Raw genomic sequence first — 10,764 nt, 5'->3', positions numbered from 1 at the left:
TCGGAATTCCTTTAAATGGATAATTTAGAGAAGCACATTCTGACGCTACATCCTCAGATGCGAGAATGCATTTACAACTGCTTTGGATAGAGTTAAATGAAGTGCATCTGAAACGGCATAGACATTCGAACAATTGGTATCTGCAGGTTATATGAAGGCTGATTACTTTGAAATTGTTTAGCTAGTGAGATATTGCATGTCACGACGTCTGTCTTCAGTGTTGCATATAATTCCATGGAAGAAATGCAATGACATTGTTCTAGACTTAATTCATATTCAAGCACCTTTTGTAGAATCGATTGAACAAAACCAGAAGATTCCTGTGAATTTTCGACCCCATAACGTGTGCATCTTGTCATTGGTTTACAAACAGATTCATTGTGGCGAATTTATGAACAGAACAAAGCCATGACAAACATTAGGTCTTGAACTGTTTAAATCTAACAGTGTAAATATTAACCGTCATTCTAAATTTCACCTGTTTGGCAGCTGGAATATGAAAACAATCTTCAGTAGCTACTGAACGACTCTTGTTTGTCTGATCTTGACTCTCTTTCACTAGTGGAGATAGATAGTGTTGGGTATGTATCAGTTATGTCTTCTTCAAAATCGCTAGCATGTGTTTCTGCCAACACTACTTGATGAGTGTTGGGTGACATATAATGTCGTCTGGACATGTGAAATCGTTCCCAGACAGTTGATGATTCAAATTTATTTTGATTATGTTTTATCTACATATAGAGGTGCCCCTCGACCGGAGAGAATGCATTCTTTTAGTTTTCAATCTGAAGAATGAAAGTGTCACCATATCATACTTCTATCCAGATACTTATAGAGATTCATTCGAAACTATACTTCCAACAAGACTTCTGACCACTCTTCTTGAGATAAACGTTAAGATACCTGCTATATCTGTCAGGAAAAGGAATACGGAGTTATAGAATGTGAACATAGTCAAAGAAAAGGAGCCTCTAAAAAGGAGAAAACGGAGACAAATGTAAAGACACTTGTTTTGAAAATCAGTAAAAAGACGCTGGATTTCAGCTTGTGCCAAGATACATGAGAGAGAGAGAGAGAGAGAGAGAGAGAGAGAGAGACAGAGAGAGAGAGAGAGAGAGAGAGAGAGAGAGAGAGAGAGAGAGAGAGAGAGAGAGAGTGTTCAAATTAGAAGCATAAGAAGAACCCATTCTAGTAAAGAAATTGAAGAAGGCCAGACAAGTAGAAGAAACTGATGAAGAGGATAGACCCATTGATGTAAAGAAATTTAAAAACAAAATAAGTTGTGTTTTATGAAATTTAATCATGATTCTCATTTCACAAGAATATACAAAAGGAATGTAAGGACATCTTAGTCTTGTTTGTTTTCTTCAAGTTTCTGAAAGATATTCAAACACACGTGTACCTACAAACAAAATGTGGTGAGTTGGATAGTAAGCATGGGGTGTTGGATAGTAAAGTAATGGTATTGGATACAGATAAATGTGTGTTGGTCACTCTCCCATTGTGGTGGTTAGTACGTTTAGGGTATTGCTCACTGAAAACTTAAGTCTGTATGAGTTTTGAAATTTTAGCACTTCTTTTAGTATTGGCCAACCTTTTAAAATATGAGGTTCAGTAAAATTTTGGAACTTTATTTGGTACTACTTTTAGTGCCGGTGTTTGATTATAATGTTCCAATTCTTCCGGGACATTTTTGTAAATTTAGTACAACTTTTAGTCCAAGACAATTTATTCTAATTTTGCATGTTTCTTCTCAGAGTCATTACTAGCGTCCGGTACATTGTCCTAATTTTAGAGCTACGTTTAGTCTAAGTGAATTCAGTCAAATATTGCGGGACTTTTCTAGTCTCAGTCAAATTCTGAGACAACTTCGTAATTTTAGCATTAGATTTAGCCAATCCATTTTAGTTTTACTATGATTTGGTATCCTTGATTATAGTTATTTATAGGATCCCTGCAATACATGCAAATCTCTGAACACCACCAACATAATTAAAAGTATAAGTAATGTATTAAATATATAAAATATCGGATACATGCATATACTTACTAATCAGCAGGTACTTACACACGACGTATTGGATAGTATTGTGAGGTCAGCCACTTTTGACAATGTAAAAGCTGTAGCTCCATTAACCATGGGGCAGTACCAGGTGGCCTTGAAGCTGGGTACACGACAATTGTCAAAGTTTGGACGTCCTTGGCTGCCTAGTCTTCGAAGAAACTTTGGACTAGAACATGCTTATTAAACAGGGCATAATTTCCGCTAACATCATCGCAGTTCCTTAATGGTTGACTTGCTCTTGTAGTCGGTAGGGGCAATACATGTTGCTGGCTCAAATTTATTCTCCCATCAGATATATCAAAAAGGGGTCGACGCATATCGCATCTGCCACTTAAAGACTATGGAAGTCCTAAAAGCTGCGCATTTTGCATCGAGATTACCTCAACAAGGGGCCGAACCCTAAAAAGCATGCTGAAAGGTATACAAAAATGGGAGCAAAGGTCTGCGCGCGTAATGTCTGGTTACCTGTGCAAAATTAGACGACTCCCAACAAACTGACGCAAATCCAAAGCTTCCTAACTTTAACAGGCCTCGCCAGAACAGAACAATATAAGCTGATATTTATTGCCTTGGGCCTCGCTGTCGTGGGCTGCATGGCCTTCGAATACTTAAAACTGGCAAATAAAGTAATTTTTTTGCTATGTCTAGGCCATAACTTTAGAGTTAGGCTTGGCCGACGGTTAGAATGGTATCTAAACAAGGCATACCAATATAAAATGAAACGGCAGTGAAAAAGTGATGGATAATAAGCTCGCGGTAATTTAATACAGGTCTTGCGTTTACTGGAATGAGGTTGCAACTATTAAACAATTCACAAACGTTTGAAAGCGGAAGACTCAAAACTTGTCCATGTACTACGTAAAATCCTCAGATATCTTTTTAATGTTCAGGATCCTAACGAGTTGCACCATGTCAAAATCTAGGTTTTGATGTACGGCTAACTTACGCGATACACGTACAACTATGCCCTTGACAACAAAGGAAGTTTCCAAAATTACTAAATTGGCTAAAACTACTGCTGGTTGACCAGACTTGGAATTTTTGTGCGTCGTGTTGCAACTCTTGGGTAAATACGGTGAGCGTGTGAGGTGGGGAGAGATTAACACTCACAGTGCTGTACAGGGAATTTTGAGAAGTTTAACTGTACTCTACCTGAGAGTCACAAGTACGCCAAGGAGCAAGCCTGCAAAGCGTAGCACTGAATGGGTACCTTTCGTTCTGGCGACCCATAAAGGTCAGGTAAAACGCCTTACAGTACAAAACCATATTAATGTCGTTCATTCAACTTCCTCGCAGTCACCAATGTCTGTGTCGTGACACGACTGATTGCCCTGGACGAAATACGCCTGTCCTCAGACAACATGCTGCGGTGCCTATATTCGACTGGAAAAAGATGGAAGACAGGCAACACCTCGTCACCGACAGTGTTCAGTCCTTAATAGGCTACCGGCTAGAGCCTGCGGTGATAAGACCCATTCGCTCATACTATATTTTCTACTTAGCATCGACTATGCAGAACATGGGCGCGTGTTTGTTCTTGAAGACCTGCCGGTTCTGCACCTCCACCGGATGTTTAGTAAACATACAGGTTGCTGAGTTAGAAACCACTATCTTTCTTGCCCTCTGAACATGCGGAACAAAGCGTGACACTCCCTCTTATGCGCTTTCACTCCAGACCGGTCAACCTCACGTTGCCCTTCGTGTGTCCCTGTGCGTTGTCCAGGTGGTCTACACTAAACTACGGAACAACTTTTTTTGCTATTGCTTAAGGTGGATGGCATCGTCGACCTTGAGCAGGACTGCACGTGTTATAAAGTGACCGATTGTCATGGCCTGCTGCTCATAGGCACATGCTTAACCTCGGCCACCAGTCGGTCGCGCAGTGACACGATCGAATTTGGGTAATGCACGTGGGCCAAATACGCTAGACCGGACCACTAAATATATGCTGAAGAACCATTTTAAACTGAAAATGATTCCTGGAAAAGGAAACAAAAACAACCCCGTAAGTTTTCATAAGAAATTTGCATATGGGTAAATGGTGCGTATAGAAAGTTTAAACCTACAACCATTTTTAATGTGTATTGCTGAGGCCGCACAGGAATAACCAGAAGTAAACTTGGATATCACTCCGGTTGGATTTTAATATTAGGTACGTGCAAGGAACTTATTGTCAAAAAACGAGGTCAGCAGCATACTATGTTCATCATTAAAAACATTTGCCCTTCAATAGATAATTTTATTAAATGCAGGCATGATTTCAAATCTTACAAAAGAAGTATAGTATTTGATCAAATATGAACGTTACTTGTCTATGGGAACTGAGTTTGTTGACTGCGCTATACAGCAATACATACATCCAGTGGACAAGGACCCAGAGAAAATATACACAAGCCCCTACTCATCCGTTTTATCAGCCACGTTGGCTGAATACATTTGTAATTTTAAGAATAACAGCTGTATTGTATAAGTTTTAGACGTTTTTATCTGCAGCAGTAAGCTTTGGTCTCACTGGAGTTTAAAAGTTTAAAAACAGGTATGCTTGAATAACATACTATAATGCTATTGATGAATTTGCTCAGTTGGACTGTTATAACACGTGTCCCCAGAACCTCTCTGTCGTAATTTTGGAGCACTTAGATGTTTGATTAACAATTCTCTGCTTTCAAAAGTGGAACTATATTATTGTAGTTATATAAAGTCTATGGATGAAAAATGTACGGTTCTTATATTGAAGTTTATATAAAAATATTGCATTTTTCATTTTTTTATCAGACAAGGCCCATCTGCCAGGAAAAAAACAGGCTACTTAATGAGGTGATATGATCACAATCTATTAGGTGTATATTGCTTATGTATCTTGGCAATTTATTTGATATAAAATTTGCTTCTATAATTTTCATCCATTTTCTCAAATATTTTACACATTTAGCAGGAGATGATTATTCTCTTCCTCCAGCACAATGATGCAAATTGTCTAAGAAAACATTTTCTTTTGGTAATCGATAAGAAAATTATGGATTACCTCCCTTTGTCAGTCTTGTTACAATGTGAGTTGAAATTGACCTTACGCCACTTGTCAATCACGCTGATAAATTAACCAGTCAGTGAGCAGAAATTGGACACACCTACAGGCATTGCTTAGTCTACCATTTTCTCTGACAAGCTGCTTGTGGCTAGAATGAATTGATTATGATAAATATTTAAAAATTTTGCAATGATTTGTTGATTTCTTGATCGATAACGGTGAAAAGTAGTCAGTGGGAACCTTGTAATTCTGACAATTGATATTCAGATCGTCTAAATTGAGAAATTAGATTTATTCCTTTCCCGAAACATGGACGAAACTTGGATGGATAAAGATTTGCTTTCGAGTGTACGATTAGCTGAATATAGACAAATTTAATGACAATTACAACGTGTTTGTTTGCATAAAAATATATAGAAAAGCACGTCCAGTCGATAGCTTGAAGAAAAAGAAAAAGGAAAGAAAAAATAAACTGAAATTGAAAAATATACGTAAAAGATAAACGTTCATAGAAAATGGGTGGAGATCCCCCAACTTTCCGGTTTTGATGCATATTATTGTTTATTGTATAGGAATCACTGAATTCAAGACATTTTTTTTTAACGTTTGACATTTGAAGGCTAGTCCCAAAAAATAATGATTTATCGTCTCGATCTTTCAGATACTTGAGTGACTCTTTACCTTCACACTGGGCCGAAGGAGGGATGGGGATACACAAATGCAATTCATAATAAAGAAATACAAAAAACAAAGGTTTCAGATAATTGTCTTCCGATATATTAAACATGCATTTACATGTTTACATAAACAGACGTCATTGATCAAAATTACATCTGTCAAACATAGTAGAATTTTACAATTATTACGTACAACAGTATACTTTTAAACAGCAACTATTTAAGATTTCTTATTAACTTTTAATTTCTACTTCTCAGGCAGCATAACTATTAGCCAGATAAAATTAATAAGGATGAGATTATATACTAAATACACTAAGATCTTTGGGAGCGAATTTCCTTTTACATGACTAACTTCTCGAGCAGCTTTAAAATTGATTTTTATTATTTACTGAACTAAAACCCTTAGGCTACTACTATATGAACTTGGACTACACACATTAATATTGTCTACTGCAGTGTAATTTACGACACTTTGAAATATTACATTTTTAAGAATAATACAAATCACTTTTAATAAACATATCACTTTAGCTAAACATATTGTAATAAAGTTGGAGTATGCGCATGTGGTTATAGCTCCCCGTTTTAAGTTATTCTTAGATTTGTGTGATTACTTGTGTGATTATTGGAATTCGGCGCAATGGAAATATCCTTAGCCCAAATTATTAGCCAATTACTAGGAGCATGCGTCACGGAGTGAAGTGTTTCCATGATGCCAAGGTTCACTAGTAGTGAATTCAGGCCAAAACCGAATGAATGTCCCTGGTAAGATAGTCCATATTAAAATCAAGTGGTGTACGTTGGTGGTGTGATGGCAGTGGCAGTATTTACGGTAGGAAACCGGTAAATTACACAAAGGAATAAATAAGAAGGGACTCAGCAGATACCGTTTTTGTCGCCATGGTGGCAAATGTGGTGCAGTTATAGTTCCCAGTGTTAGGGGATAATCGTATAGTTTCTACGGCGTGAACGGCTGGTGGTACGGAAACTTGATGAAGAGAAACCATGCAGATCTGCGGTTGATAGATATTGGGCAGGTTGTGAGATCTGTGGTCTTGCATTGATAAGAGTAAAATTGATGTATAGAATGAACACGTCGGCCTTTCTAATTTACAACTGAAGTTATATGGAACTCTTTGGAAAGTTGGAGTAAACTTATGACTTCTAGCAGGAATCGCGCCAGGGTTTGACAACCGCTCGGTCAAGTAAAGAACTGCTAAATAATACATGTTTTTCAGAGATTTACAGGTCGTCATGCCACGAGATTTGGTAGGCGGAGCGATCTATCATCTCGCGTAAGGTCAATTAGTTTAGCTTCAGACATACACCACGTATCCAAATAGGAACCAAATGCATGTCTTTTGGATACATTCAGAACAGTGATTCCTCGATATTTTCAAAATTGTAATTGTGAGGTACCGATGCTCTTGCGTGAGATTTCAAGGAAACGTGTTGTGCAATAAGTGCAATTATCATGAAAGTATATTTTGATTTTCTGTCAGGAATATAAGTGTAGGAATTGTGTCAGATATTAACGCTACGGTCCATAAGAGCCGAATTACCTGTTTGTTCCCAAACATCCCTTGTTGTTAATTTCTCTTTGAATTTTAGCTCAAATTTTAAACAACGTATGTAGTGAATTAATTTAGTACAATGCAAATGTACCAATATTGTTTACCCTGGGATTCCAATTTAAGTTCTACACACGATATCGATCATCTTGGACTGTGACAGGCTTGAGAATCGAAAATATTGGTCAGTCAACACTGGTTAAGAATATTCCTTACGCAAAGTAACAATAGATGCCAATAAATTCCAATATCATAACTGGGGAAAACAACTCCATAAAATGTACTGTATAGTTTATCTGTGGTATCAATCGCTAAAGTACATACCTCCGCCTCCACCCCACCCCCAAATCCAAGAACAAGTAGAAAACTTCACACCAACTAATCATCCTCCCACAACAAAAGACAGAAAATAGAAAAGTAATATGGTAAGTTGTCCTAACTCTTCTAGCATGGTGAAGTTTGCTGTATTTATTGTGTAGCTCATACGCTTTACTAAATGAAATGTGCAAAGATCGAATCATTCCTGTCAAATTTTGACCCTTCAGAAATATACACAAGTGTAGGCAAAACCCTAACATTCGTTAACTGCAGATACATATCAACATATAATTTAAGCAGTTTATATTTTTTTATTATAGAAAGCATAGCTTCTCAGATTTGCTTCACTAAACGAGATTATATTTATTAAATTTACCATTAAAGTTCAAACGATATCCATATATTTAATATAATGGAGATCTCAAACATGAGATTTACCATTTCTAAAATTAGGGACATTTCTAAATGTATTCATCCCTTATTGTATATCCAATGGTAATGGATTCCCTTATTCAATCAGACAACATAAACCTATCTGGACTTGATTTGCTAATTCTGCAAATATAATTGTATGATCAGTACATAATTGCACAATAACTTACAGGAAATCTCAAACATTATTATCGCCAAGCGCATCGTATAGAATGGAACTGACTGTTGGTAAAATATTATTTTTTTTGGCATGCAGTCAATAACATCATTGAAAAATATTGCAAAAGATAAGGGCGATTCATTGTACCATTGTCGGACAACTAAATTAGCAGACAAATTGTGGCTCTATTTTATACACAACATATTTTTTTTTTACAAATTGTAAACACCATTGAAAATTTCTGTTGATATAGAAACACAAAACTAATGTAAATTAACTGTGTCAAACATTGCTTGTTTGCGGTAAATTGACAGTATTTAACAAATATAGCACTCCATATGTGACAAGTTCTTTTGACTGGTTATTTACCTTTATTTATTATTTATTTTAACTCTCAATCTAGCTTCGTATTTCACCTCATCGATGATAACTATTAGTAAACTTTAGCTCTTTGAAAATAATGATTTCACTCAGCTGACATCAAACAAGATAGCAGAGGTAGGCAACTGTCTCAAAATGGTCCTTAGGTAATTTTTTTGAGTTGACATGGAACTATAACTGTTAAAATTTGTATGCTACTATCCTAATCTACCATTCTGGCATTGAGAAAATATGCAGGGACAAGCAGCCATCCCATAATAAGCTTGAGGCTTTTTTTGGTGGGGGATTAATTAAGCATTTCCACCAAGTAGTTTATTGGAGGAAAGTAAAATGAAATGTAATGTTTATAATCCGCAGCATTCACAATCACATTGTCAACATTGGTTGTGTGAAGAACAAAATGGCTGACGCAACTGAAAATAGTAACACAATAGCATGCACTAGTCCACCGGAGGCGACTGAGGTTTGAGCGCAGCCTGTCTTGTGAGGAAGCAATACAATATAAAGCTTCTAATCAGCGTAGCATTTAGGCACATTTTATATTTCACCGAGAATAGACTGAACACAAATAAAATATTATTTTGCTGTGTTCACTCCGCAAATGCAAATAAATTTAATAAATCAGAAATTATCTGAATAAAAATGATTATTTTTTTCTATAGTGAATGTTTAAAAATGATTTTGAAAAGGTGAGCTTAAAAGACTTTGTATAAAAAAATATAATCTAAATCTGTATTTGTAAAACACGAATGCCTATATTACCAACTGCAGACCAAGAAGTTAAAAACTCACACGTTTATAAATATTATGGAAAATTGCATTGGTGGCATGAAATTCTGATCATTTTTTCCACATATGTGATTATGTGAAATTTATTGTATAAAACCAACTGGCCGCGCTAAATGCATAGTAAATGTCACACTAATACACATCGCATTAAATGGTGGAGCAGAAATATAGAAATTGAGTAAAATGCAGATGCTTCGTTGAAGACCTATATTCTAATTATTCAGTAGTCAGAATTCATTATGCATAAAATGCATTTTTGTTTAAACTGTAATACCATACGCCATTAATAGCAATTGTTTTTAAAGAAATTTAGATCATTAAAAAGATATATGTGGTTATTAAAAATCCAACACAAATTTGTAACAAATTAGCACTTATAATAGCTAGTATTCAATAATTAAGACAGTAAAATAAAAGCTCCGTAGAACAAATTACCCAGTCTTCTGAAAACACGGATATGCTGACAATGTTATAATTCGATGTATTTGTGCATATCTTGGCCTAATTCTAAGTCAGCGATCTATGTCTTTAATTCAAAGCAGAAAATAACTTTCACAATGAATGAAAAGATGGTATTCATTTTCGAGTGCATCACATAAAAATGCAATCCGTGTCCAGAAGGACTAGAGTGTTTTCAGTCCCATCAAACGATTTCTATATGCAAATTATGGGTTGATAATCTTAATTTTGATGTAGGTTTTCCATTTTGTTTTACTGTAATAGCATTTGAATATTCTTTATATTGGAACTCCAAAAGACACATTTACATACAGTCTAGATATTGATGATGAAAATATCTTTGAATTCCAAATTTGGACAAATTGCTCAGTTAAACGTTGTTTCACAAGTCCCAAAAGCACTGATTCAAGTTTCTCCAAGTCTAAGATTATTTGGTAATTATTTTATCTTTGAGTTCCAGTTTTTAACAAAATGCTCAGTTAAAGGTTGTTTGACAAGTCCTGATAGTACTGATTTAAGCTCCTCCAAGTCCAAGACCATTTGGCAATTATTTTTCCGAAAGCCCCAGTTCTAGATCAGATAACATTGAACTGTAGACAGTAAAAATATATCTCCTAATGATTCTACGGATGAATTTGGTCCAATGCTTCAAAGTACGACAGTGACAATTTGTCCGTAGAAACATTCCTCCTAAATCACCATACAATAAACTTATTCTGAGTACATTTCTTATTCCTGGTACAATCTTTTTACGAATTTTAAGTGAACTCTCTGGACAGTATTTGCGGTGATCAATCACCAAACGTTGGCACAATAATTCAAAATTGAGGTCTATAGAATATCAACTACTTTTGTAAACCACTTTGAGACATATGTCGACA

This window comes from Sinohyriopsis cumingii, chromosome 16, assembly GCF_028554795.1.
Source record: "Sinohyriopsis cumingii isolate HCF-2022 chromosome 16, ASM2855479v2, whole genome shotgun sequence".
NCBI lineage: Eukaryota > Metazoa > Mollusca > Bivalvia > Unionida > Unionidae > Sinohyriopsis > Sinohyriopsis cumingii.
The sequence above is the reverse complement of the archived record's forward strand: the minus strand, read 5'-3'. Positions refer to the sequence as shown.